This window comes from Ovis aries, chromosome 19 (genome assembly GCF_016772045.2).
Source record: "Ovis aries strain OAR_USU_Benz2616 breed Rambouillet chromosome 19, ARS-UI_Ramb_v3.0, whole genome shotgun sequence".
In the NCBI taxonomy this organism is placed as follows: domain Eukaryota; kingdom Metazoa; phylum Chordata; class Mammalia; order Artiodactyla; family Bovidae; genus Ovis; species Ovis aries.
This window is the reverse complement of record NC_056072.1, coordinates 50,681,997-50,709,862: the sequence shown is the minus strand read 5'-3', so window position 1 is coordinate 50,709,862 and position 27,866 is coordinate 50,681,997. Positions and strand designations below refer to the sequence as shown.

The following is a 27,866-nucleotide window of genomic DNA, read 5'->3' as shown; positions in this document are numbered from 1 at the left end:
GCGGACTGCCTCCCGGGCTTCCACCGAGGGTCGCGCCTCCCAGCTTGGTCAGATCCCGAGGTTGGGGCGTTGAGTCCCCTCCGGAGGCGGGGAAGGGCGCCGCAGCCGCCGGAGCCTGAGCTCAGAGGCTTGGGGTCACCCCTTCACACACAGACGCACTTGGGCTTCTTTGGAAGCCTGCTACTACCTTTTCACCTTTTCACTCAGTGTTTGGAAAACCGTCTTCACCTGCAGGAATATTTGGGAAAATGTCTTCGGAGAAATGGCTCTCTGGGTTTAGAAGGCTTCTGCCGTAAATTTCAAGTTAATTTCACACCATCTCAGCTGCTGATTTAAAATGCGTATTTTAATCTCTATGATTTGAGAAGCTCTTCGACTTGTGAACTTCAGAATGAGTTTTAATGGTGACCGTGAAGTTTGGCCTTGGTGAGAGCTACAGCCTGGGACAGCACGGTTATAGCCTAGAGTTCTAACTTAAGAGCCGGGCCTGCTGTTTCCCTAAATAAGCTTGGAAGCCAGACTTCTGTGCAGGGAGGTGGTGTTTACAGGACATCAGTTCAGATGGAGAGTTGAATGTGCTACCAGGTGTTTGAGAGTTTGGTGTAGATGGGTTGTTGTAACTTTATCAGGTTGTTCTATGCTTAGCTGTTGAGAGAGATAATTTGGGGATGTCCTTTTTTCTAAAAAAAGAATTCAGCATGGGAGGCATAGTTTGAATATGAAGTTGAATTGAACTTTGCTGGCTTTGGAGCCAAGTAATCAGAGCTCCTGGCCTGCGTTCTTAAAGGAGATTGAGGAGCCATTTCTTGGAGCAGTGAGATTTGGGGAGGGAGTTCGATGAGCCTGTTGAAGTCTTGCAGGTTACTATGTGAAAGGAGATAACAAATACTTGACTTCACTACTTACCAGATTCTGTGGGAGGTCTAGGGGACCCCTGTATTGGGTTGGCCAAAAAGTTCATTGAGATTTGTCCATACACTTTTCCAGAAAAGCCCTAACAATTTTTTTTGGTCCAGTCCTAAAAAAGAGCCTGGTTCTGCCCTTATGGAAGTCAGTATGGTGGACAGTGGGGGATGGGGAACCTATGATTGATAGTGTCTGCCCACTGTGTGCTCAGATGGTTCCTGGGAGCCTGAGGAGAGAGGGAATTCCTGAGCCAAGGCTTGCAGGGCCAGCAAAAAGTAGCTGGGGGACAGCAAGGTCTGGACTCAGGGAACCACATGTACGTGAGTGCCTAAAATAGCACCTGTGAGTCCTCCAGCTTGAGAGGTGGGGGCCCCTGGCCTTTCTCTTGTGCCAAGGAGTTCAGACTTCATACTCAAGGTGGCAGAGTCTGGGAAGGGTTTTCCTCGGTGGAGTGGTGTGGTCCAGACCTATGTTTAGAAAGGTCTTGTTGGTGGTCACATAGATAGTGCAGTGAGAGGATGGGAAAAGGACCTAGGGCTCTGAGTTAAACCCTTAGAGGACAGATGAGGGTGAAGGAGCCAGCTGAGAAGACTAGCTGAAAAGTTTGAGCAAAGGGAATTCCAGGCTGTGATGGGGGAGGAGGCTCTATTCAGGAATGTGTGGGCCAGAATATTTAACATGACCAAGGCTTTAAATCACCTCTTCTGTAAATTTGCTAGTGTCTCTTGAACACTGAATATGGTGGAATTTTGAGGGACCCTCTGGACACTTAGACTGGGGTTGTTGTTTGCAAAAGGAGAGGCGTAGCATTTTTTGTTAACAACCTTAAACCTTATTTCTCACTTGAACTGGGGGCATTGCAATTTTTCTTGGGCAGGGCTGGTATATTAACCCCTGAAGTAAACAGATATGTGTTCATCCCTGTTGAGGCAAATGAGAGCATGTTCAGTCCTTTAACCTCACAGTCATTCCAGCCTTTCCTGTGCTCTGGATCAGTGATGCGATGGATCTACACCAGCACGGTCGAGGGCCTTCTGAGTTTCTGCTCTACATGCCCTATTGTGAATGCTTCTGAGAGTCCTTTCCAGTGGCTTAGCAAACTGAGTCACAGATGAAGGAATGTTCCCAAGGTCACACAGCTGTCATGTGGCAGAATTAGGATTTGAACCCTGGTTGGACGTTTGGCTATACCCATCTGTGTTTTTGTTGTATCAGACTAATAATGGTGGTCTCAGTTGGGTTCTTCTCTGGCAAAGCCCAAGTCCGGGTGTTTGGTGGTGGGCAGAATGCTGGGATGATATGAGAAAGTGATCAGTGATCCCACATGGAGCTCCAGGAACATGCTCTGAGGGGCCATTTTCAGAAATCTAGGGTTTATCAAAGCCTTCTTGAGCCCTGCGCCGGTGGCTCTGGGCACTGTACTGAAGTAAGCCAATGAACTTGGGTCCTAGGCTGGAGAGGGCAGACCTTAGGGGAGAACTACATTTGAGCTAGACCTTCAAGAAGGGTTAGTGGTTTGATTGGTGAAGGAGTGGTGGCAAGAAGGTCACAGTTGTGTGGAAGAAAAATAAGTGAACAGAGGAAAAGGGCCAGGGGGAGAAGGCTGGGCTGTTTTTCTGTATGTTCTGGAAGGTTGAGTTGGAGTCAGAAGGCCACATGGAGATGGAGAAGTTTGATGTTATGGAAGAACAGGAAACCTTGGAGATCTCAAAACACAACTGTGATGGGATCAGCTCTGGGTTTTCAGAAGTGTGAATATTGAGGTTGGGCTGGATTAGAGACAGGTTGGTTACTGCTGTGTCTATTGGGGAGATAGTGGCTCTGAACTAGAACAGTGGTCAGCAGGGCAGTGGAGATGAAGAAGATTCAAGATGAGCCAGTTCAGCAGATGTTAGGGACCTGAATGCTGCTGGTAGCAGCAGGGATCTACCACAGACTGAGGCAGGAGGTTGACAGTGGAAAGATGAAGATATAAGGCTGCATTAGCCAAGCACTGATGAGGACTTGAGAAACTCTGAATAAAGAAGGGCCCCTAGGGAATTCCTTAGTGTTCCAGTGTGTCACTGCAGAGGACTGGGTTCAATCCTTGGTCGGGGAGCTGAGATCCCACAAGGTGTGTGTCATGCCCAAAAAAAAAAAAATTAAAAAGAAGGGCCCCTAGATTGGGTGAAGTGGGGAAGGCTTGAGTTTCTGTGGCAGGCAAGTAACAGGGCAAAAGAGAGGGAAACATAACAAAAGAGACCATTTGTTGACCCACTTGGTAGGTAGAGGGAAACATCTATACTTTTGGATACTCAGAATCACAGTGGGTGTAATGCAGCTTTAGACTGGATTTCAGGTAAAGAATTGCCAGTGACTTGCACATTTGACCTGTGCAAGACAAACTAAAGGTGTCCCATGATGGTGTGACGTCAGAGCCCCTTTACCGCATGCTTCCTTTTTAAGTTGGTTTTTTTTTTTGATCGTAACCTTCTTGATAAGAGGCATATAACTAGTCTAGCTGAATGGCAAGTGGTGATAGACTCATTTTGTGGGTGGGCAAAAATAAGAGTGAGGTCTTCCGAGTTTTTTGGGTTTTTTTAAGGTTTTATTTATTTATTATTTTTATTTGCTCTGCCAGGTCTTAGTGGGGGCATGTGAGATCTATTCCCCAACCAGGGATTGAACCCGGCCCCCCTGCATTGGGAGAGTGGAGTCTTAGCCACTGGACCACTAGGGAAGTCCTGTCTTAAGAGTTTTTTCCCTAACCAGTGTAGGAGGTCAGCAAGGAGAAGTATGATTCAATATTCCAGGTTCCAGGGTATATTGTTTAGATTTGAGCCACTGCAGAGGGTAATGGCTTGGAGGCTGGAGGCTTCCAGAGTATCAGAGAATTAAGAAATGCTGGTGTGAACATGAAAGGGCACCCGGAGGGGGACTAGGGTATTGAGCCACAGGGGAACTCTGAGTGAGAATACAGGTAGTGGGGGCTTCTAGGTGCTCTGTGTATTGGTCAAGGATTTCTCCCTCCTCCACGTTCAGGAATATTTCTGTGCCTTTGCCAGTGCTTGTTGCCTAAACCCCCGTCTTTCTCTGCTTTTCTTGGGTTGACGCTCCAGTCCAGGAATAAGATGTTGGTGGTTTTGAATATGCAGGTAATTAATCTGGTCATTTCCCAGTAGGTCTTTGTGTGCCCATGCCTTTGGGCACTAATTTAAAGTAGTCTTGAGTTGCATAACCTGCTTCGCCTTTTGACCGCCACTCTTCACTCTGATCATTAGTGATACTGCTCAGATAGCAATTTCTATAAATAGGATTTTAGAGTAGTTTACAAAATTACACCAGCCAGAGGGCTTCATTTAGCCCTAGTGTATAGGGTTTCCTATTTTCCCATTCCTTGGGTTTGAGAGAGCTAAGCGTTTTCTAGCTTTGCTCTGGGTCCAGGGTGGAAGGATGGATGGCATGCCATGGTACAGTATCATGAACTGAATGTGTCTAAGGTGATGAAACTGTCCTATGTTCTCTGCTGGAGTGAAGTAAATCTGAATGAACTTTTGCAGTATGTTGACTTAATTTATATTTTATAAGTAGAATCCTAATGGGAATAATTAGCTGAATATAAAAAACCATTTTTATAACAGTGTCTTTAACCTACACATCCTGTGATGCATTTAATAGTGTTGAGGTTTTGCTTCTCATTTATACCTTCTTGAGCTAATTATTTTTGAAAATACCCCTGTCTGAGTTTTAGACATCAAAATTAATTTTGTAGGTTTTGAAACTGTTTATAATTTTTTGATCCTAGATTGATTCTACAGAAGACATTTCATTTTCTTTGTCATCCTTTGGCAATAAAGGGTGGCTGGTGGTGTGGGCAGATTGAGTGGCACGCCCCACTTCCTTTGGAGGTAGTGGTTGTGGTGTATGTAATGCTGCCTTGGTTGTGGACATTCACCAATATTGGTTCCTTCTTTTCCTGTAGGGCTTCTGCTCTCCAGGAAGATAAGGCTTTTTTTTTTTTTTTTTTGTCCTTGCTGCACCGGATGTGGGATCTTAGTCCCCCTGCAGTGGAAATGAGGAGTCTTAACCACTGGACCACCTGGGAAGTCCCCTTAAGATAAGGCTTTTAAAGCAGCCTGGCACTAGAGCCTGAAGAAAGGTACTTAGAAAGGGAGATGGCTGCTAAAGCAAGATGAGGGATAATCACGTACTTGGCAAAATGATCATGGAATTTTAAAGCACTGTAGTGGGGCAAAAGCTGTATTAAATAATGCATGTATTTAAAAAAAGAAACGTGGAAGATAAAAGTCGAAAGTAAGGGGAAAATCTCTTGTCTTCCCCAACTTTATTCCTTCTTTAAATAGTAAATGCTAACACATGGTTAATCTCAAAAAGTTCTAAAGGATTTTTGTACAGGGGAAAGAAATCTTTCTTCTTCTTCTTCTTCTTTTTTTTTTTTTAAAATCTTTCTTCTATCTGTCCACTTGGTCCCTGCTTCCCCTCCCTAGAAGCAGCCGGCATCCTGTGATTCCTGGGTGTCCTCCAGAGATGGCCCTTGGGCAGCACTTTTACCGAGTTAAAATTTGATTTTTAATCTTGCTTTTGCCCTCCCAGCATTATAGTATTCATTGTTCTATAAATGTAACATTTCTGATGGTTAACCTGTCTTCCATTCTTAATGGTTGTTAATCTTACTTTAGTTATAGTAGATAATATTGCCGTTGACATCTTTGTATATAGTTGGTTTTTTTTTTTTTTTAAGATTCTTTTTCTTACCTTCACAATATGAAATATAAAACTTTTGGAAAAAGTGCAGTGTGACTTACAGTTTTGAAGGAGCCCATTTATAACATCAAGTAAGGCAGGTTTGTATTGAATGTCATTTTTTAAGCACTGTATACATTTTCCCTAGCTCCTTTTCTGTGACTTGCATGTGTGTGCAATTTTTAGAGCTGCATGGAGGCCAAGACTTGATATTCCCTGCCACTGGGGGTATGTGTAGCCACAGATTCATTCTTCCTGAGGCAGTCACAGCCCTCGGATACCCTAAGTATAGGGGAGTGTGCCAGTTGAGGGAAGCTTAAGGACGAGTGAAGCCCTTGGAAGGATGTGTCATACTCAGGGAAAAAGAGGCCCGTGCCCATTTTCGTCTGTTTTGGCATTTGCTCTTCATTTCTGTGGATGTTGAGTTTTTGTATATGGAGTATGGGAATCCACAAATAAGAAGCGCTGCTTACAGAGTCCTTTCTAATAGCTGGTGTTAATGTATATGCATTGAAACAAATTTGTGGAATTGGAAGATGCCTATTTTGGCAAATGTTAGAGTTGTCTCTGTTTTACTTCTCACTGTACTGGGAACATTTCCCCCAGGAATTCCAGGGGTTGATAAAGGATTACTTAAGGAGGCTCCCGAGGCTGTCTGTGGCAGAAGTGAACCAGTTCTGCCTTGGCTTTCAGAAATGCCTCTTTTAATTAGCCTAGTTGTTCTCCTGGGCTGGGTTGATTCTTTAGCCGGTTTTTGCCAAGGAAAATGATGAAGTCAATGATAGAACTGCAAATACTATTTTCTTTTTATTTGGCTCTTAATCAGCACGTGATACACCATCCATTTTCTGGGCCCTTATTATACAAGAAATGCTTTCATAATGCATTCGTCTCTCGTCGCTGTAAATCTCCTGTGCCTGCTTCTGCTTGGGCTGGTGGATTGTCTTTGCATTGAATCTGACCTGACCTCAGGGAGACTCACTTACTGGATTTTTGAATAGCGGAGACTAGCCTGATGAGTAGAACTGGATCTTGTGGAAAATGAGGAAGTGTCGAGAACTTTGCTCTACCTGTTATGTTAAGCATCCTGGACTAAGTGTCTTTTATTTTTAGACTTTTGAGCAATGTTGGAAAGACTGAATTGCCTGAGTAGAGAAATTTGTTAGGAGGAGACTAGAAACTCTTTATTAAAGATCTAAAAATAGAATTCATTAATGTCACAGATAACAGAATTCCTGTCTCCTTTCCTTCTCTGGGTTGTTCCCAGCTGTTGTTTCTGCTTACCTGGAAAAGATCACAATATTTTGTCAGAAGGGTCAATAGTATAGACTTAACACACTGTGTTTGCCAGTCTGAGCATGTGCTTTATCTAGTTTTAAAAGTAGTCTAAAAAGTGACTGGATTCCTGGGCACTGGGAAGAAATCTTTAGCGGGAAAAGTTGATTGTTCTTGCAGTACGAGCCCTGGGCTGATGGGGACCGTGGGGTGCCTGAGTGTGTGTGTGTTTGTTTTTTTCCTTCTGGTTGGACACTGTTGACCAGAGAGAGGACACCTGTGTAGGCCACCTAATCCACATGACTCAATCAGTTGGCACCTCAGGACTCCCTTCTGGTTCTTCAGGAGGGGTCCTTTCTGGCTAGTGCAGCTAGAAGGGAAAATGGCTGCTCAGGCTGTTTTCTTCTGCAGGCCTCTGCTGCCCTGGGCTGCCTGTGCCCTTTCCCTCCATGTGAGGGGGTGAAGGAATGTCCCGGCCTCCCCTCTCCCCTCCTGCCACGCGATTCCAGGGAGAATGGGGCCCATTGTGAGCTGTGCACAGCTCTCCACCTAAGTGTCCGGCCCGCCGTGGCCGCTCTGCAGTCTGCCGTGGCGACGGGATGCTGCAGGGGCCACGAGCCCGCCGAGCGGTCCTTTCCTCACTGGCTGCCCTGCCATTCAGGAGTGCTATGAGCCACGGTGCCGATGCTGTGCTTGCCCTCGGGGCTGCGCTCTGATTTTGTCATGTCTTGGTCAGCATTCTTGTGGACCCCTTTCCAGGGCTGAGCTCACTCTTGCGACAGATCTCAGGCCATATTTGGAGAGGCAGGCCTGCTGCTCCCAAGGGTGACTGAGTGCCTGCTCACAGGAGGCTGGGGAGTTGCCCCAGGCCTTTGTTGTGTTCTGAATCCACTGGGAAGCCTCGGATTAATCTATTTGTGAATGAAACTGGACTTAGATTCTTGGTTTTCAAATTTATTCTGGTCTTCAGTTGTATCTCAGTAGAGCTGGGAAAAACTTATTTTGGCTTTAATCAACTGTAGACCTCGTTGAAGATGTGAAATGCTGGAATATGGGATAGGAGAAGCCAGAGAAATTTAAAAAAAAAAATTTTTTTTTTGTTTTTTTTTTTTAATTTATCTGGCTGCACTGGGTCTTAGTTGTGACATGCAGACCAGGGATCAACATTCCCTGACCAGGGATCGAACCCAGGCCCCCTGCATTGGGAATGCAATCTAAGCCACTGGCCCACCAGGCAAGTCCCGAGACCTAGCCTTTTAAGAAACAGGTTTGTTCTGGATACAGGAGCTCTCTCTTGATACCAAACTGCCTTACCCAACAGGTAGTTCTCCTGACCCCAGGCGAGTGTGTCCTTGGAAAAAAAATGTAAGCGATACTTAATGATTTAAGGGAGACCTTAATGACTTAGAGAGTGAACAGATAGAGGTCACTGGCTGCCTCTCTTTCGAGGGCGTTGGCTTCAGATAAGGAGCCAGGTTTGTTGTCAGCAGTTGTTTAGCAGGTTCTGTGAAGGGTAGTTGAGCGAGCTGGCAGTGGACGGGAGATGGCGAAGGCCCAGTCAGGCCTGCCTGGAGCTGGCGAAGGCCTTTTCTACATGAGGTGTATATTGATTGCCTGGAAGGCCACTGAGAAATTTGCTCCTCTAAAACCCAGGTAGGTTGACTTTGGAACGGTCCTGGAAGTTGTTCTTGGAAGGCAGCTAAGCTACCCACTGTACCACGAATGCCTCGATTTGAAATTGTTCTTGATCATAGTAAAAAAAAAAATCCATTCTTCCATGATGCTTCAACATGCACAGTTTCTTTGTTTTCTGGGAAGTGTCTTGTGAAAGGAGCAGCTGGTACTTGCATTGCCCTGGATGTTTGCCTTCCTCCTACTTTTTTTTTTTTCTTAAAAAAAAAATTTCAAGCCTATTTTAACCTGCTACCTGAGCAGAGTGATCTGCTTCCTTCTCCATTTTAAGATTGGAAGTGGCACTCGTTTTTATCAAATAAAGGAATAAAACTTGCTGTGTTGAGATAACACTGCAGATGCCAGCTCTTTTTATAAATGATACTGAGTTTTCTAAAGGAGAGTTGTTTTTTCAGATAGTGCCTTGTCATGCCATGGTCTCTTGAGTCGTGACCTCCCAAGAGGTGAGGTCTACCCACTAAAGGCCCTTGCTTTTTAGCAAGACAAGCAAGGACCTGTGGTACAAGTTCGATGAGATTGGACAGTGAAAACACTGAGTACCCTCAGCAGTAGAAACCTGAGCCTGAGAAGGGAATATACCAGAGGTCCTGAGCTCCCTTCTCCCCGCTGCCTCAGTAAAATTGGGAGAGAATCTCGTCCCCATAGCCTGCTGAAGAGAAAGTAAAACTTTCCGGTAGTGAGTCCTACACCTCTCCATAATTGGTACCTGTTATTCTTACACTTGTACTTTTTCTGGTGTAAACTTGAGAGTCCAGTATTTAATAATTTAAAAAAAAAAGTGTTAGTTGCTCAGTTGCATCTTGACTCTTTGCAACCCCTTGGACTGTAGCCCGACAGGCTGCTCTGTCTATGAAATTTTCCAGGCAGAGTATTAAGTGAGTTTCCCTTCCCTTTTCCAGGGGATCTTCCCAACTCAGGGATCTAACCTGGGTCTCCTCCATTGCAGGCGGATTGGTTACCATTTGAGCCACCAGGGAAGCCCAATATTTAATACAGGCTGGACTTATTTCTTAGGCTAAGTGATTGATCCAGGCTTTTTAAAAATTGTGTTTCATTTTACATATGTAATAGATTATATTTTATGTGTACCAAGTAGTATCTTATATATTTTTTTAAAAAGCCTTAGACTGTGAGCCCATCGTGCTGAGTCACTTCAGTGATGTCTAACTCTTTGCAACCCTGTGGGCTTCTGTGTCCAGGCTCCTCTGTCCATGGGATTCTCCCATCTGTGCTTCCCAAAAAGCAGCACTGGCTTGACTGCTCGCTCACCTGTGGAGCTTTGAGCGCTGTGGTGTCTCTCTTAGGGTGGCTGATCCAGGAGGGACTGGCCCCAGCGAGATGAATAAAAGACAAAAATAGTTTGAGGATCAAGGATTTTGGCTGCTAGATAGCATTGTTTGTAAGGAGTCCCTTTGGCGATTCTTCGACGTGCCCAGCTTCTTTGCCCGAGCCTCACTAGGGCAGTAGAAGGAACTCAGCCTGGCAAGGTTGTCATATGAATTGATTGACAAGAAGTGCTTGGTTTCCTTTTTTTTTTGTATATTTATCTCTCTCTGAATATTCAACTGCACTGCATGCCTGGTTTGAAACGCCCTTGGTTTTCAAAGGGCTACGTATGCTTATTTTTTTTTTTAACATATACTTATTTTTTCCCCATGTGACCATATGACTTCTTGACTAGGGGACTTATAAAACTGACTTTTCAGCTAGCAGATGCATTTTAAGAGACTTGGAGCCAGTGGGCGTGCCTGGTTGAATGTTAGGCAGCAGTAGTTTCTGTACCTGGAACATACAGTCCAGCTGAGCTGTAGGGCTGGAACTCTTTAGAACAGGAATTTTAAGACTTAAAATTTGTTATTTCAGTTCAGTTCAGTCGTTCAGTCGTGTCTGACTTTTTGTGACCCCATGAATCGCAGCACGCCAGGCCTCCCTGTCCATCACCAACTCCCGGAGTTCACTCAGACTCAAGTCCATCGAGTCAGTGATGTCATCCAGCCATCTCATCCTCGGTCGTCCCCTTCTCCTCCTGCCCCCAATCCCTCCCAGCATCAAAGTCTTTTCCAGTGAGTCAACTCTTCCCATGAGGTGGCCAAAGTACTGGAGTTTCAGCTTTAGCATCATTCCTTCCAAAGAAATCCCAGGGCTGATTTCCTTCAGAATGGACTGGTTGGATCTCCTTACAGTCCAAGGGACTCTGAAGAGTCTTCTCCAAGACCACAGTTCAAAGCATCAATTCTTCGGCGCTCAGCCTTCTTCACAGTCCAACTCTCACATCCATACATGACCACAGGAAAAACCATAGCCTTGACTAGATGGACCTTAGTCGGCAAAGTAATGTCTCTGGTTTTGAATATGCTATCTAGGTTGCTCATAACTTTTCTTCCAAGGGGTAAGCGTCTTTTAATTTCATGGCTGCAATCACCATCTGCAGTGATTTTGGAGCCCAAAAAAATAAAGTCTGACACTGTTTCCACTGTTTCTCCATCTATTTTCCATGGAGTGATGGGATTGGATGCCATGATCTTCGTTTTCTGAATGTTGAGCTTTAAGCCAACTTTTTCACTCTCCTCTTTCACTTTCATCAAGAGGCTTTTGAGTTCCTCTTCACTTTCTTCCATAAGGGTGGTGTCACCTGCATATCTGAGGTTATTGATATTTCTCCCGGCAATCTTGATCCCAGCTTGTGTTTCTTCCAGTCCAGTGTTTCTCATGATGTACTCTGCATATAAGTTAAATAAGTAGGGTGACAATATACAGCCTTGACGTACTCCTTTTCCAATTTGGAACCAGTCTGTTGTTCCATGTCCACTTCTAACTGTTGCTTCCTGGCCTGCATACAGATCTCTCAAGAGGCAGGTCGGGTGGTCTGGTATTTAGTAGGATGAATTTAGTCCAGAATGTCAGAACCTTACTCTGTAAAGTCAGCATCCTCCCTAGAAACCTGAAGTGTCTGGGACTTCCTTGACCCCCTGAGGGACAAACCGAGCTTAGAGCCGCTGAGTATAAGGAAGATAAGCGTACAGGCACTGTTGCCTGATTTCTGAGTGGAGGATAATTATCCTAAAGACAAAAATTGGGTTCCAGCCTCGGGATAATGAAAGCACCAGGCTTTATGATTCTGTGTCCAGAGGGAGCTGCCTGTGGGTTCCTACTGGAGAAGGCTCCAGGTGATTTCCAGATAGTGAAGACATTTGGTCTCTGACCTTTGTTTTAGAGGCGTTGAGTATAAAGCTGTTGGCTGTTATCAGATAAGAAAATGACATGATACCCCCCAGAGGGGAGCAGAAAATCTCTAAATGGCCACTAGATCCTCTGAAAGGAAGTAGAGCCCAGGGCTTCTCCCAGCCTGAGAGTAGCTCTGGGTCAGGGCAGGGCCTCACAGAGGAGGCCACTGTGAGGAGCTGATGCTCAGGACGAGAGAAGAAAACCCTGCTGTGGAGGTGGTCCATTTCTGTTGCAGGCACTGCAGACTCCTTATCGTTGTGGGGGGGTTGTTGGCCTTGGTAGTTTGCTTTCAGATTTGGATCTGGGGTGGAGAAAGCAGGATGCCCAGAGGTGTTCATAGTGATGTCCACATTCCTTCGCTAGGCTGCTCATTTAGGTTGTCTGAAGCACAGAAGTATTAAAACTGTCAAGAGATGGTGGGTGACTGGATTAAGGTCGTTTGTATTTTGTATATATAGTTTAAGGTTTGTGATGTGAGGGATTGGGGAGAGGAGCTTACGGAGCAGGCAGGCAGTGATGGGTTATTTTCAAAGCCAGGCTGACATTCAGGTGCACCCTGCCGTGTCTGTGGCCTGTGGGGCTCTTCCCTGGCCCTGACGCCATACCTTAGTGTGATTCTGGCGGGGCCTTCGAGGTGGAGTTTCAGGTGGCAGAGGTGACTGTGGGGAGCCATTTTGGTTTGGTGCCGATTTGGATGAGAGAGTGCGTGTGTGTGTGGGGGGGCTTTGGGGATAATTGGGGAAGCTGCAAGAGGAGATGGGAGGGGAATTAGGGAATGTGAGCCTTAGAAAGAGGTCGGGAGGGAGAGGATCACTCCCAGTGTGTGGAGGAACCTTGCTCTGTTTGTGTTGTTAATCCCCAAGTCAGCGGAGGAGGTGGGAGGCAGGGGTGCAAGGGGTTACTGTCTGGGGATGGTGAGGGGTGGGGACTGGAGGCCACCATGGGCCAGGTCAGCTAGTGGCAGGGGTGGGAGACGAGTATGACTTTGGCCAGTCCTGAGGTGACAGAGTTCTGGCTGCATAGATAGAGCCAGCTGAACAGAAACAGAGGCTGTGAGGTTGGGCTTGCCCTTAGTTGAGTGGCCTGAAAGGCAGTGCTGGTGTGCTTTGCCAAGGGAGCAAGTTAAAAACCCTTCAGGCCCTGGGAGTCAGGAAAATCTGCTGTGAAGGGACTAATGACTAGACATGTTGGGATTTGGGGGCACCCAGTTTAAAAAAACTACGCCACCTTTACCCTGCCCGTGGGAACCAGTTATGGCTGCAATACCAGCTTAACAAGCAGCAGAGCTATTGGAGAGTGTGGGACTTGAGTTATCCGCCGGTGGTGGTTCCCAAGGCCGAACCCCTGAATTAGAGAAGGTCCCCTCCCAATTTCCTGTGAGGCCACCCTCTCTTTTCCAGGCTTCCTGGTGCGGTTCTCTTTCTGCAAATGCTGCTTCGCAAAGCCCTCAAGCTCTTCCAGGACTGGTTTTATGTTTGAAAGTGAAAGTCACTCAGTTGTGTCCGACTCTTTGCGGCCCCATGGACTATACAGTCCGTAGAATTCTCCAGGCCAGAAAACTGTAGTGGGTGGCCATTCCCTTCTTCAAGGGATCTTCCCAACCCAGGGATCAAACCTAGGTCTCTGGCATTGCAGGTGGATTCTTTACCAGCTGAGCCCCCAGGGAAGCCCAGTTTTATGTTTACTTCATCTTATTTATTTATTTAATATATTTTTGACTTGGAAAAAACCTCACTAGTGTAAAAAATAAAACAAAAATGGAGAAAACAGGACCACCCCCCTTCAAAAAAAGTGGAGCTTAGTAGCTTATAAGGTCAAGAAGAGAGCTTTATTTGTTCCCCCAGAGGCTTCTCGGTGCGCCCCAATCCTGCCACAGCCTGCTCGTTCCCTTCCTTTCCAAGGTGACCCCATCCTGTCCTTTTGTAGCCGTTTCCTTACTTTTTTAAAAAAATGGTTTTATTCTCCCAAATGTCTGTCCTTAGGCACTGCAGTTTAATTTGTGCCTGTTTTGTTAATTGGCATGTTTTAAGTTTCTTTATCTACATTTCCCCCACTCTGTCCTGTTTCCTGGCAGTTATCTGCTGTAGAACCTGGGCCATTAGTTAGACCTGTGGGATCTCTCCCAGTCCAGATTGAGCAGTTGTGTCCCAGGGTGCAGAGCAGCACGCCCTTCTCTGTGTTTACTTTGAATCGGCAGTTGGATCTAAAGACTCGATCGGCCTCAGCTCTGGTCCTTCTGGCAAGGCGGAGGTGGTTTGGGCCTTTGCTTTCCTTTTGTTCCATATCTTGCTCATAGGCAGGGACCTAGAGCGCCACTTCTGTGGCAGGACAGTGGGGCCTGAGGAGAGGCCAGGCCAGCTCAGCCTCTCAGTGGCTCCGCCATCCTTGTCAAACCAGTTTCTCCAGCATGGGTGTGACAGGTGTGGCAAGGGGAAAAGGCTGGGTGTGTTCTCTGGTCTGATTCACTGGTGGGATTTCCCTGGTGGTCCAGTGGTTAAGACTCCACCTGCCAGTGGACATGGGTTCGATCCCTGGTCTGGGAAGATGCCACATGCCACGGGTCAGCTAAGCCCGTGCACCACAGAACTAACTGCTGAGCCCTGCTGGAGCCCTTGAGCCGCAACAAGAGGTCCCCAAAATGAGAAGCCTGCACTCAGGGACGAAGACCCAGCACAGCCAAAAGTTAGTGAATAGATAAATAGATGCGAAACAAGAGTCATAACTTTAAAAACCAACATGATTCACCGAGGTGGGTTCACAGAGGGCCCTCTCAGGTCCTTGCTCCTTCCTCCACACTGACCCTTCTCCACATAGGGTGCACACAGCCCAAGGGGTCAGAGCTTAGAGAGCAGCCAGACTCCATAGTCTTTCGCCATACCTGCGCCATCAGGCCACAGAGTGTGGGAGGATAGTGGGACCCTGTGTGGGGTGTGGTCGTGGCCTCACCTGCTGGTCTCCAGCCCTGGGTGCAGAGACTCGCCTGACAGGATGGGGAGGCATGTCAGCTGCCAGTGTTGTTGGCTGGTGGCTGGAGAGGAGGGCATGTGGAGGGCCAAGATGAGTGTTGCTTCAGTGTGAGGGTAGCCCAGGGACTTGTCCGCTAGTCCTGGCTTCCTTGTCTGAAGCCCACCCCAGCTTACCCCCAAAATTTGATGGGCAGCCTGAGCTAGGGTCTGGTGTGGGGCCAACCACGTGGTCACCTCAGAGCGTTGCTGCCAGATCAGCTGTTGCTGTGAGGCCCTGGAGGATCAGGGCTCTGCTCACAGCTGGCCTCTACCTGTGAGTAGGGTTGGCTGAAGAGTTTGGGTTTCTTCATATGCTGTAATGGGAAAACCCAAATGAGCTTTTTGGCCAACCCAATATATAGCAAGCCCATTGCCCTTCAGATGGTAACTGCCACTGAGAAGAGGTGTCTTGTGATTGATGTATCAGAATTGATCTGGCCTTCCCCTGGTGCTATGTGGTGTTTTCATTGTGTTGTTAAGTCACACATTAAAAATTCCATTTATTTTTATGCTTAAATACTTTTGAAGCCAGGTGCATTCAGATTTTTGCATCCTCTGTGTGCATCAAGGTTGCTTAGGCCTAAGGAGGCTGAGCAGGCTTTGTTTTCTTGCCTTGAATCCAAGTTTTCTGAGGGTTGTCCTTTAGGGAGGAGAATGTAAGGAATTCCAGAGTCAGGGAGGTGTGGGCTGTGCTGGTGGAAGGGCCAGAGAGGCTTCTGGGCACCGCTCAGGAGCTGCCCAAAGGAGCTGATGTCAGCAGCGGGCATGGCAGGGAGGGGAGTGCTGAATTTCCTGTATTCGAGATCTGTACCACTACATTTAAGAATTGAATTCCTTGGAATTTGATGAGGTCCAAACAGCAGCTTTGCCTAGTTGCTCAGGTGGTGAAGCAGGAGTTAAAGCCATGTTTTCTGGTGTTGGCTGCTCTGGTGTCCTTAGGAGTGAAGGTCCTTAGAGGGAGTCCTTGCTTTTGCCTCAAGTGTTAACAAGTGGCAAGTAGGTAGCAGACCCCAACCAAAATGATCCCAGGCCAGAGCAGAGTCATCTCAATCTTGAACATTTATTCTGTTATAGATGTTGTTTCACTGAATCGCCTGCTTAGTAGTAGTGTTTGATTTTTTTTTTAACTCTCACTGTAAAAATCAGCCAAGGCAAAATTTACATGTAGCCATATGTATAAATCATAAATGTACAGCTTGACAGTTTTACATATGTATAGACCATTGAGATATAGAAAATTTCCAGTAGTTTCTCTCATGCCTTTACCCAATCAGCATCTCCCCAGAGGTAACCACTGTTCTGGCCTTGAGCCTGGTTTTGCTCCTCATGACCTTTATTTGTTTGGCCTGGAGAATTCCATGGACGGAGGAGCCTGGTGGGCTGCAGTCCATGGGGCTGCAAAGAGTCAGACACGACTGAGCAACTTAACTAACTATGTTGGGTCTTAGTCGTGGCATGATTTTAGTTCCGCCACCAGGGGTCAAACTCACATTCCATGCATTGTAAGGTGAGTTCTTCACTGCTGGACCACCAGTGAAGTCTCACACTTTTCTTGACTTTTATGTAAGTGCAGTGGTATAGAGTACATGTACTTGGAGGAGCCTGTCTTTTGCTGAATGTTAGGTCTCTGACATCTTTGTGGGTCTGTACAGCAGATTGTTCTCTTTTGTTTTGTAGTATTTCACGCATGAATATACCACGATCTACTGCTTTTCCTGTTGGTGGACATGTGGGTAGTTTAAACTTTTGGCTATTATGAATAATACTGATAAAAAGCCATTCTTTTCCATGGCTTCTAACACCTAAGAGTGACTTAGATACACTTCACATTTAAATTGCTGGGAATTTTCTTGGTATGCCTTTGTTGTGTTTTGTTTTTGGTCTTGTGGAGAATTTCAAGTGCAGTCAAAGACAGAGTAATATGAATCCCCTGGGCCTGTCACCAGCTCCACCATCCATCAGCTTCCACTCATCAATGGGCCAGTCTTGCGCGTTCACACTCCCGACTGTTGTCCCCCTGCACCCGCCGTTGTTTTGGAGCACATCTCAGACATCCTGTCACTTCATCCATCAGTAGTTTAATGTGTGCCTGTAACAGGTAATGGAACCACAGCGGCTGCTGACGGGCTTCCTGCTCCTCTCTGTCCTCATGGTAGAGTTGGTTCCCAGTTCCGGTCTCCCCTTCATCTTTATCGAGTTGCCTGTGTCGCCTGCTTTTGCTGGCAGTTCTTGAACCAGGGGCCAGCATGGTGTAGAGCTGGGAGGGTCATCTTAGGACGGTGGTGGGTCCATCACTGCGGTGGGCACCACTTTCTGTTGGATTGATTGGCATTAATTGGTACAAGTTAGGCTGATCGGAGAGGAAGATGGGAATGGACTGGTGAGTACCTCTTTTGTGCTCAGACACATAACTGCCTGTCCTGGACGGCTGCACTGGTCTGGGACAGATGGCTCTTCCGCAGTGCTGCTGGAGTCTGGAGGGTGTGACCCCCAGGATGGCTGGGCTCCAGCATTCCTCTGAGACCCTGCCCCTCAGTTGAAAGACAACAGGCCTCAAACTTAGATTCAGCGATACGGTTTAGAAAATTTTCAGAAAAGTGAAGCTACAGTATGAAGATTAGACTCGGGAGCCCCCAAGTACCCTCTAGCGTCCCTCTCCTTGGGCTCAGCACTTGTATTTGTGTCCCTACTACCCTGAGCCCAGAGTTGTTCTGGGGTGGGCCCAAGAGGCACCCGGGCCCAGGGCTGGCCCACAATAGGAGCAGAGAGCACCACAGATACCTTATTATTGGGAGTAATTAGCTCGTAAATTTTCCATAGCAATTTTGCTCTGAGGTAGTCAAGTCTGACTAGGAAAACATAGTGCCATGTTTTGATTCATTAGTCATCTGGACACTCACGCTCCCCTGTTTTCGCACTGGCTAACTGTGAAGCACCATTACTCCCAGCTTGAATTATGATACCTGCTGCCCACTCTGCCCATTAATCCAACAGCATGAGAGGGGCAGGCCGTCTCATGCTCTTTGAACCAGTCTCTCCCTCCTTCCTCTTCCATCTCATGTTATTAATAAAGGAGTTTAACAGTAACTCAGTTTTAGTGAAAGTAAGGGAAAAGTTACTCATTTCTTTCAGTTGGAATGTACATTGAAGGGTATTTTGCCAGTCTGTAGCAGTTCTAAGGTACATAACCTTTGACCCAGCAATTCTATATCCAGGATTTTATCCACCAGTTTCTCTCCAGAAGCATGCACATCTGAGAGGGAGAGAGCACCCTTCAGACCAGAGCACGCAGGAAACTTGGACAGGCCTGTGCCACACGCAGCGGTAGAGGGTGAGGAGGCGGGTCTGCTCACTCGAGCGGAGGTCTTCCAGTTCTAGTAAAGTGTGGAAAGTATTAGTTATGAGCTATGTGATTGCATTTGAACTTTGTAAGAATGAAATAAAAAGAGATGTCCTAGTTTAAGTGTTTAGAGACACTTTAAATGTGTAATTTGTGGAAAGCTGCTGAAGAAACCCCGCCTCTCACATACGTACGTCGTAGGATATTGGTGAAATTTGTGTCACCTCCATTTGAATAACTTTTATTGCAGTAAGTCCAAAGGACCTGACAGCTGATGGCATCATTGCAAGGCTTACTGTGTGTCTTCTGTATCATGCCCAGGGATTGTTAGTGGGAAATCTGATACTGGGAAACTCTAGTTTCAGCCTGCCCAGAGCTTGTGTTTAGCTCTGGGGCCTCTGAACTTGGTGAAGGTCTGGTCAGGGGTTTTTTCCCTCCAGGAGGGAAGGCTCCTGGGAAGGAAGGATGAAACTATTTTTAATCTTGAGCAAACATAGCCCAGTGTAGTAATTTCAGGCCCCAGTGTGACATTTTCTTCCATTATCATCCGAGTCAATTTTTAAACAAATAAACAAAGTCCTTTTTTGGTATAGTTTGTAGTGTTTCTAGAGGGAAATGGTTTTAAGATACTCCCATTTCGCCTCATAGAGGAGGACTTAGGGACCTGGTGGGCTGTGTTTTGAACCACGTAGTCACGGAGCTTAGGGCCTGGGACGCTGGTTGACAGAGTGCAGGGGGGTGAGGTGAGTGCTAGGATGAGGGTTGCTTAGGCCATCGGTGTTCACAGAGCTCATCTACTGACTTTGCCTCACAACTGCCGATGAACATTGCTGCTTTGTCGGGGAAGAACTGAGGTCGTGAGACAGGCAGACCATGCCCCACCTTCCTTTCTCTTAGCACTTATTTTCATATCACATAGCTTGTAGTTTTCTAACTCAAAATTTGGATACAACTTCAGACTTGCAGAAAAATTGCTAGAGTGGTACAGGAAACTCCTAAATATGCTACCTTGAGCCACTGTCTGTTTCTGTTTTGCCTCCTTTTTGCTTTGTCATTCTTTCTTTTCTCTATATATACATTTTTTTCCTCCTGAACCATCCATGAGTGAGTGGCAAACACCATGCCCCTTTACTCCTAAATACTTAATCATGTATTTCCTAAGAATAAGGATGTTCTCTTATATGCCCACAGTATGTCTGTCAACATGAGGAAATATCACATTGGTACAGTGTCTAATCTGTTAATAATTCCATGTCTAGAGTCCTCAGTTGCTCCAGCAGTGTCTTTGATAACCAGCCCCATGTGAGTAGGTGCACAGTGCTGGTTTGTCCTGATGGTCAGCCCTGGCTGGGAAGGTACCTGACAGTTTTTCCTCTGTGAAGTTGCTGTTTTTTCCTTTGCAATTAATAAGTAACTCATGGGAGGACACTATGTAAGTATCCTGTTCCTCATCAGACTTGGACCCTCTGCTTTCAGCATGCAGTGATGCTTCTAAGACCGTCATTCCTTCTGTATTGTCATCTCACTCGAAGAGCCTTCTCGCCTCCATTCATTGCTTTGTGTATGTGACTTCACATTGATAACTTAGTGTGACATCACCCATTCTTGTCGTTATTCATTTTGAGGCCCAAATTGTCCCAGGTTTGGCTAGCAGGAACACAGAGGCCGGCTCCTGTGTTCTTTTGACATGTCTCCATCGTGGTTTGAGCACTTCCTGACTTTCCAGTGCAACAAGACGTTTCAGGTTTCTTTCCCCGGCCTGGCGTCAACCCTTTCCACAAGGAGCCTTGGTTTCTTTTAGTTAAAGTAGCAGTTAGAAACCAGGATATGGATGCATATGGTACATATGTTTATTTACTGAAGTCTTTTAAAATAAATCTAATTTTGTATTCAGTTACTTAATCTTGTTGCAGTTCAATAAAGGCATTTCATGAACTGAATAAAGGAGTTCCAGGTCTTCATTTTTGCTATAAGGGGAAAAAGTGAACGCACGACATTAACAGAGTGAGATGGACTTTAGCAACAAAATAAAAAAAGGTTTCACCTGCTCAAAAATAATTTATTTCTGCTTAACTGTTAGAGAAATTAGCAGAACCACTGAGCTAGTTTCTGAAGAGGAAGGATATACCTGAATATGGATGCCAGGGAGCCTTGTTCAGGGCTGTGGACTGCCTGAAGCCCAGCTCCACGAGGCTGTGCCCTTCTCTCTGTTGTCAGAGCTTTGGAGTAACGGCGGTGTCCATCGAGGTGTCAGGTGGCCTTTGACATAGTCCCCCCAGGTGGGTTCTGGTGTCGTGGGAAGACCTGGATCTGGCCTGTGTTCCCCCGTGCCATCGTTAGGACAATGTGAACAAATCAGATACAGCCCCTGGGCTGTCTCTATTCTGAGGATTTAATAAAGAAGGGAAGCCATAGTGAAGGGTTAATTGGTTAATGAAGGACTGAGGTGGGTGACTTTCCCGAGGAAGCAGCATTTAGGAGGCTGGTGGCTCTCCACTCTGGACTGCTGCGACCTTTGGTAACCATAGACCTCTTTCCTGTCCCATCCCCAGAGGATCGCCACATCTGAGGTTCTGTTGGGCAGGACCACTGCTTCCCTGTTAAGGTGCAGGTGAAGTTAGAACATGTCCGTTCTCCTTGAGAATGTGTCGGGTGTGATTCCTTTAAAGCTTGTTGTACCCCATCCCATAATTGCCGTGCACCAACCTCTTACAGGCCTCAGTGCCCAGGCCCTCTACTCGTTGCTGTGGGTCATCCCGCAGGATGTGATTACAGAGGAGTAATCAGTACCAGGCAGGTGCACCCAGTCCTGTGTGAGGTGTTCACTGGGTCTCAGATGCCTGTTGAGGTTCAGGCCTTGTCGCTTTCCTGGCTCCACGGTCAGTGTCAAAATCAAATACGTAATCGTCTGTAAAAGCAAGAGATAGCTGAGGTCCCTGGTTGCATTGCAGGTGAACCAAAAAACATGTGCACGCTTTAAATTGTTCTTCTTTGAACTAGCTGCGGTCATTTACAGGGTGGACCCTCTGAGAGACTACTGCTCGAGTTTGCAGCTGCACTAATCTTTGAGGTACGAGAGGTGGCAACTCTGGTGTCAAGAGCATGCTGGGTGACTTCTGTTTCTTAGCCTTAGAGAGCTTGAGTGACTTGAGGTGTCTGAGGACTATGGGTTTATAAAGAGAGCTTGACTTGAAAACAAAAAAGCTACACTTTAGGTAAATGCTCCTGATAACTGGTGAATTTACTTTCCTTAGTTCTTTGTCACAAAGAAGTCAAGATTTTCTTCTACTCATTGGCTGAATACAGCAGGCAGTGATCTCAGTGATCCAGGCAGTGATTCTGGCACAGGACTGGAGGGCTGCTCTCTCCCTTCGGATGAGAAGCATCTCCAAGGAGCTTGAGGCTCCGTTTGCTCCCTGTCCAGTTCTGAGTCATGTTGATGGTGAGACATCTACTTGCATTGTAACAGTCAGTGAAACCCCAGAAAGGACCCTACAGGAGCCATCTAGAGAGTGAGGACTGTGGTCTTTGTGGCCTTTTTCTCATCCCACTAATGTGTCTCCAGCCTAGCTTGCTGCCTTAGGATAAACAGTTTGAACAGGGTGTGGAGGGCACTCTCTCTGGTTCTTGTCGGTTGTTGTCCTGACTGTCTTGTCTCTGCTTCGCCCACTCCCCTGTACGGAAATCTTATCAAGGGATGACTAGGTGACGGGACACTTGGAGAGGCAGAGACCAAGTCCTCTCTTAGCAGTCAGGCTCTGGGGGTGGGGCAGCTTGGGTCTGAGAAGTTAGAAACAGAGCTCCCTCTAGTTTACTTACACTTTCTCTTTACCTGTGACCTTTCTGCCTTCCTGTCTCCTTTCCCGACCGAGGACGTTGTGCTGGGTGGCAGCAGCTACCCCTGTGGTTCTTAGAGGGCCAGCCTGTTAGAAGGACTATGTTGCTATGAATCCCTCACAGTGTCTGCTTTATCCCTGTGTAAGATAAATGCAGAGGTTCCTGACTCTTGATTAGCTCTGTTCTTAAGACCACAGAACTTTTAAGGTTCACTGGATTTGGTATACAATGAGAAGACATGAAATAAACTTGTCATTTATAAAAGGGGCAGTTAGCTCCCAGCACAAATGATTTACCTAGAGCCTGGGAAGGGTACAGGGTGCCTTGGTGTTCGCATTAGAAGCCAGTTGAAGATCCTTGGGAAAAGAATATGTGAAGAGTATCTGAAGAATGAAGCTATGGGCTGGTGGGAATCTTTGTTCATTCGTGCTGTGGGAGTCCACTCTTGCTTGATGGTAGCCCAGCTTGGAAATTTAGAAGAAGAAAACAACATCTTTGTGCATCAGGAAAGGCTGGCCACTGCTGAAAAGTACTATACTTGGTAGCTGCTACTGTCCCCCCAGTACTTGGGAAGAGGTAAACTGTGTCTGCACCCTTTTGATAAGACAGACAGTCCTCTGCGTTTGTCCTCCCCTTATCTGCTTTTGCTTTTAATTTTGAATCCTTGGGTTCTAAAAGTCAGGAAGGAATTTCCAAATAACTACCACTGAGTGGACACCCACTTCTTCCTTTGTGCTCAGGGAGGGATCAAAGCCTGCAGAACGAGGAGGTAGAAGCAGTGGGAGGTGAGGACAAGGGTGTCCTCAAGGGTTCCTTCAGCTGTGTTCAGCTCAGATGTAAGTCCGTTCCACTCCAGGCCTGATTCTGAGGTCACGCATGGCATAACCTTCTCAGCACTGGTCTTGTTCACTGCTTGACTGCCTGGTCACAGAGTCACTGTGGCTTTCCAGCGCAGGGGTTCCCAGAGTCTGCAAGGCCATCTTTTGACTTTTTTTGCTCCAGCTTTTGGAAGCAAACCTCTAAAACCGACCAGAGAAGTTTGTGATTATTTGGATTTTGTAGCTGTGGCAAGGCTGAGGTAGGTAGAAAGCCCAATTAGACAGAGCCATATGTGGGAGGGAAGGAATTCCGCGAGCGAGAAAGTCTGAGCAAACGGAGTGGGTGCTAGTTTTGTCTTGTCCTTTTGTAAACAGGGTTTGTTGATCTGGCCATTTCTGGCGTGATTCAAATGTTCTTCATTGGGACTTAAGAATGTGGCCCCCCCAAAAGGTTATAGTCTAAAGCAAGTCATAGCTTTATTTTTTTATAATTATTTCTTTTTAATTGGACGATAATTGATTTACAATATTGTATTGGTTTCTGCCATGCGTCGACATGAATCAGTCATTGGTATACATATGTCCCTTCCCTCTTGAACCTCTCTCCTACCTCCCACCCAGGTCATAGCTTTAATGCTGAAGGTTGCGTATTTGCCTAGATAAACACCCAGAACAATGGCATCTTCCTGTGAGGTGCAAGAGCTCCCAGTCCCAGGGGCTGTGCCGGGATTCCCCTGTCTGGCTCCTGACGCCTGTATTGAGAAGTTGCTGGCGGGGTCAAGGGGGCTGCAGGAATGTGGGACCTGAGGAGGGAGCTGGTAGTGGCTGGGGCCTCCGAGATATTTCATCTCACTCCTCTGTTCTGAAATCTGATTAGCTAGTTAGGTCAGGAAGGCCAGCAGTCAGCTATCTTTTTCTAACCTTAATTCACTGAAGCCTAGTTAGCATGTTAGTTTTGAGTCAGGATACTTATTTTTATTTTTTTATTTTTATTTTTTTTTTCAGGATACTTATTTTTAGTCTTTTGTAGAACAGTGGAAACAAATATCACAAAGCTCAGCTTTTAACTTCAAAGTGTGAAGTGAAGCGAAAGTTGCTCAGTCATGTCTAACTAACTCTTTGGAAATTCTCCAGGCCAGAACACTGGAGTGGGTAGCCTTTCCCTTCTCCAGAGGATCTTTCTAACCCAGGAATCGAACCCAGGTCTCCCGCATTGCAGGGGGATTCTTTACCAGCTGAGCCACAAGGGAAGCCCTCAAAGTGTGAAGTCAGATGATTATTTGCTTTGTGCTTGGTGGATCATTTCGGGGATTCAGTGGAAACCCTGTCGCTATACGCTGGTATCTGCTGAGGGCCTGCTTGGTGCTCGGCGCCAGTAGGGGAGAGGGCGGCAGAGCCTGTGTGGCCCCAGACCCCACCAGGAGGGGCACCTCTGTTCCTCCCCTCCTCTCTGGGCAACCCTTGGCGTCCAGCCTTGACCCGACAGGTCCCAGCCATCCTGCCCTTACAGTGTTATCCCAGCCCTACCTCTGTCCTGAGATGGGTTGGATAGCCAGAGGAAGTTTGGGGTATCATTGCAACTTGTATTTTCTAGTAAGCAGCTGCTTGAAAAACACTTGTGTTTAGTTTATTGCCTCTTGTGTATAACATATGAGTATTTCATTTATTGCCTCTTATTAGTGATGTATGTAAATCTTAATTGACTTTTTGTATGAAACTTGGAAAGACTACATGCGTAGCAAATGAAGCCTCGCACATAGTACAGGGTAGGCAGTCGGTAAACATGCGCTGAAGTGTTAATTGTTGTTGGGCTGTTTTGGGCTGATTGTACTTTAATTGGGTTCTTGGATGCCACAGGGGATGTGAATGGAGTTCTTCATTCCTGCTAGTTTCTGCTGGGTCTGGCCACCTACCTCTCACACTTACTCCACTGCTTCTGCCCCACCTGCAAAGTCCAGCTGCTGCAGCCAAACAGACAGTTAGGCCTGGTCCTTGTGTTTGGGCTCTCAGTTTATCCTTTTCCAGCCTTGGTCCCTTACCCGAGGCACTTTTATTTATTTTTTGGCTGTACCATACAGCTTATGGGATCTTAATTCCCTAACTAGGGATCGGACCCAGGCTCTTGACAGTGAGAGCGCAGAGCCCAAACCACTGGACCGCCAGGGAATTTGCCTGAGGCACTTTTAATCAATAATTAAAAGTTGATCTAAGGCTCATATAAGTGTTTTTCCTAAAGTCTAATTGGTATAACTCTTGAGTGATGTGGAGTTTCAAGAAATATCTATAATTTTAGTAAAATATATATAACACAGTTTGCCACCCTAACCATTAACTTTTTTAAAAATTGTGATAAACAGCATAAAAGTTTACCATCCCAGTTGTTTTCAGTGTGCACTTGAGTACTGAGTAATGTTTAACAGCAGCATGTGGAGTTCAGTGGAGTGTAGAAGGAGCTGGTTTTCCCGTGAGCTGTATCACATAGGATGTTAAAAACCTACCCAGGTTTGAAGTCACAGTCTAGTGGAGAAATGGCCATTTGGCCCTGGCTTCTGAACCTTGTCTTTCTCCCCTTCCTCTGGGACGTGTTTGCATCTGAACGGGTTTGTGCCCAGGTAGAAGACTTTTACTTCCTGCCTTTATTGAGAAAACCACACCACCGGCAGCAGAAACCACTGCCTTTCCTGGACCTCCGCTTTTGGTATCTGATCACTGAACGTCTGCAAGAGTTCTCCGAGCGAGAAAGGTGTTCACATAGTGTTTCTGTTTGATAGAGTGTTGAGTAGTGCTTGTTTCTCACAGGTCATATTTTCCTCCCACAATTTTTTTGTTTACTTTTAAGTCTCTGGCTGTGTATGTGGCCCCGGACGCTTGGTGCATTCCTGAGCTCCCTGCTGCTGTCTTTGCCAGGCTGCCCCCACACGTCTGGTGATGCTCCCATGCCACACAGGCCAGACAGGAACCTGCCTCGTGTCAGGGGAACCTCTCCTGCCTCCTGCGTGCTGTGAACAATTTGAAGGTGACACCTTGCATCTTCACCAGTGACTTGGCTCAGCGCCTTCCTTATCTCACCAAGGTGTGAAAAAGGCCTGTTTTAAACTCAGAGCAGAGAAATCTGCCCATCTTTTTGGTATTTAAAACCCAAGTAAACAGTGACTTCACACTATAGTTGTCCATTGTGTTGAGTATATCTTGTTGGGAGTCAGATTGAGCAGTTTTAAACTGGTTAACTCTCCTGGATTTTTAGATTAATAATAGACATGTAATGTTTACTTTTAACTTCGGAGTGTCTGGACAAAAGCCTTCTTGCTGGATGGAACCTAAAGTGGTTGTTTCAGTTAAGATTATTCCTTTTCACCATTTAAAATAAAGTCATGGAATGTTATTACTTTCATTTGGTTTTAAAAAGACAAACCCCATTTTCCTTACATGTCTTAATTACCATGGTGAATGGTAGCAACTGGGAAGCGGAGCTACTATTTTTAGGTAGCTAACATAGCTGTTGGAGATGTAGGGGTTCCTGGCAATGGTGGAGTAGGCTCCCTCTGCCTCATTTTGTGTGGTTAATAATGGGTTGAATCCCACAACTTTTCCTTCATTCCTAGAAAGTAAAAGCTAGTAGGGAGCCATTCTCTTAGAGATGTTATTTAAGTTATTTTAAAGTTTCAGTCTCTGTGGGTTTTTCCTGCACGCGAGGAAACATTGCGTTCACTATGAATTGTGTTAGTGCCATGTATGCATTTGTTGCTCGAGTTTTTTGAGTGGAAAGTTATTGCCTGAGCCTCCTCTGTGTTTGCGGTACTTGCAGGTCTGGGAGATGACCTTAGTGGAACAGAACTGCTTCCTTGCTGGGGCTGGAATTCCAGAGGGAGTCGTCTAGTTCCCAGGGATCCAGGTGTGTCTGGACAGGGTCACAGGATGCTCTGCCCACCCCCTCCACGTGCTTCATTTGCCTAGAGATAGGGATTAGTGACAGGAGGGAGGCCAGGAGGATTCATTCCCGGTGAACTCTGCCTCCAGTGTCTGGGGCCCTCGTCTGTCATCGAGTAATTACTGTTGATTCTCTAGTTGTGTCCCTGCTGCCTGATGTGGTCAACTTGAATGCACCTGCCTCCAAGGCAGGTTGGCCACATTTTGTTTTACAAAGGACACCACTTTGTAGACAACTGCTGAAAACTTGGCTTTCTGTTTCTGCCCATCACTGGAGAGTCCCCAGGGTCACAGCTGGAGAAAGGAAGTGTGCCCGTTTCCCACACTGTATGCCGTGGCTGGCCCAGCAGGTGTTCAGAGTGCCAGGGGCTTCACCCGGGCTCTGGGAAGGTCCTCTTCACAGAGTTGGGTTTTGCTGGGGTCTGGAGCAGCGCTCAGCTCAGACTCGGTGGTGGACATTGCACTGGGGACCGGCACAGAGGAGTACGTTGCCCAAAACCACTACCCACTTCTCAGCAGGAGAGCTTTGGCAGCCTCTATCAGCCACACAGTGGTGAGTTCAGCTAAGAAGCATCCTTGGGCTACTGCTAGCGTTTCCTGGTTCCAGAGGGTATCCTGTGAGTGTGCATGTGCAGTGCTGAAGTGAGCAGCTGTGTCAGGGAGACTGGGTGACTCTGACCGTAGTCTTTCTCTGGTTCCTGGGCACCTTCTCCTCCCACCATGTTCTCACCGCAGGTTGTATGTGACCATGGTTGAGTGTTTACCTCTCTTTTAGGCCTTGGTTCCGAAAAATAGGGAGGAGGAGCTCTGTAGTGCCTCCACCTCTTCATGACCTACTATATGACTCTGTGTAAAAACCTCCCAGAGGGATGTCCTAATCCTGGCGTTTGGATCCAGCCTGACAAGTTCCTAGCACAGGGAGCCTGACCCTTGTTTATAGGAAGCCAGTATCAGAACGATACAAGGCCAGTTTTCAAGAAGACCTTTCTCCCCAGAACATGGAAAACCACCACACAGCAGCAGTTGGAGCTATGCCCTGGTTGCCCGCTTGCTAAATGCAGGCACTTAGTCATGCTCATGAACCAGATACCCCGTGTC

At 46.6% G+C, this 27,866-nt stretch overlaps 1 protein-coding gene across 6 annotated transcripts in view; it reads left to right on the top strand.

Annotated features, from left to right (window-relative positions):
• DAG1 (dystroglycan 1) overlaps positions 1–27,866 on the top strand; it is a 48,936-nt gene that overhangs the window by 638 nt on the left and 20,432 nt on the right. Inside the window, exons 1-2 of one of the 6 annotated variants that reach the window (XM_060402541.1) lie at positions 95–25,914; positions 26,647–26,733. The exons of 3 other annotated variants lie outside the window; for them this stretch is intronic. The gene's annotated coding sequence lies outside the window, so the exon portion shown is untranslated. Of the gene's footprint in view, positions 1–94; positions 26,734–27,866 lie in introns of those variants that run through there. 2 more of the 6 variants (XM_042236218.1, XM_060402540.1) reach the window with 2 other exon arrangements.